The sequence below is a fragment of the Vigna radiata genome, chromosome 1 (assembly GCF_000741045.1).
Source record: "Vigna radiata var. radiata cultivar VC1973A chromosome 1, Vradiata_ver6, whole genome shotgun sequence".
Classification (NCBI taxonomy): Eukaryota; Viridiplantae; Streptophyta; class Magnoliopsida; order Fabales; family Fabaceae; genus Vigna; species Vigna radiata.
Window position 1 is genome coordinate 36,139,591 of NC_028351.1, and position 1,157 is coordinate 36,140,747.

Here is a 1,157-nt window from a genome sequence, read left to right on the forward strand (position 1 = left end):
ACTTGAGTTAGGGCAAGGTTCTAGTGAGAGAAAAGGAAGAGCTGAATTGTTTTCCTGATTTTTGGCTAAGTCCCTCAAGGCTCAAGTGCCTTGGTTTGATGGGCCTGGCTGCCCTTCCTAAGGCCCAATGGCCTTTAAAAATAAGGCTCTTACATTCCCCCCAACAAATAAAATTTTTGGCCTCGAAAATTAAATCTCACCGGCAAATAGATGAGGGTAAGACCTTTGCATCTGTTCCTCCAATTCCCAAGTGGAGTCGCCCGTTCTTTCGTCCCAGATAACCTTGACAAGTCTGACTGCCTTGCCTTGAGGTCGCTTGGTTTGATGTTCCTCTACTCTCACAGGTTGCACCTCGACCGACAAATCTTCCCTCACTTGGATGTCTTCAACCTCCAATACATGAGTCGGATCGGGCACATATTTCCTCAGGTGGGAAACATGAAACACAGGATGAAGGTTTGAAAGTTGAGGTGGCATGGCAAATTCATAAGCTACTGGCCCTATACGCCGTAGGATCTGATAAGGACCAAGATACTTGGGAGACAGTTTCTTCGCTCGAATAGCTCTTCCCACACCAGTGGTAGGAGTCACTCGTAGAAAGACATGATCTCCGACTGCAAACTCCAAGGGCTTTCGCCTCTGATCCGCATATGACTTTTGTCGGCTCTGAGATGCTTTCATTCTCTCTTGGATCAGTTTCACCTTCTCCATGGTCTGCTGCACAAGTTCTAGCCCCGTTAACACTACTTCAGAACACCTACTAGAAACTCTTACATCAATAAGATTTACTCTTCATTTCCACCCTTATCCTCATCCCCCATTGACTTTTCTTCTGTGTTTTACTTCCCCATTGAACTCTAGTCTTTCTTGGGTGCCATTGGCAACACCCTAGAAATGCTCCTCAAAATCGTAGCGTAGAATAAAAGAGGTAAAATTGGGAAAATTCATTAGGAATTATGAGAAATTGAAGGAGTTTTTTTTTTTTTTTTCAAGTTTAGTGGATCAATAGAAGATCCCAAATCTAGTTTTATGAAAACCAGTCTAGTTATTGACCTGGTTGAGATACTAGGTTAATGGTCGGACCTTTGGGTTAATCAATAAAAAAAAATAAAAATAAAAAAAATAAAAAATATAATATACACGTCTAACATAATTTG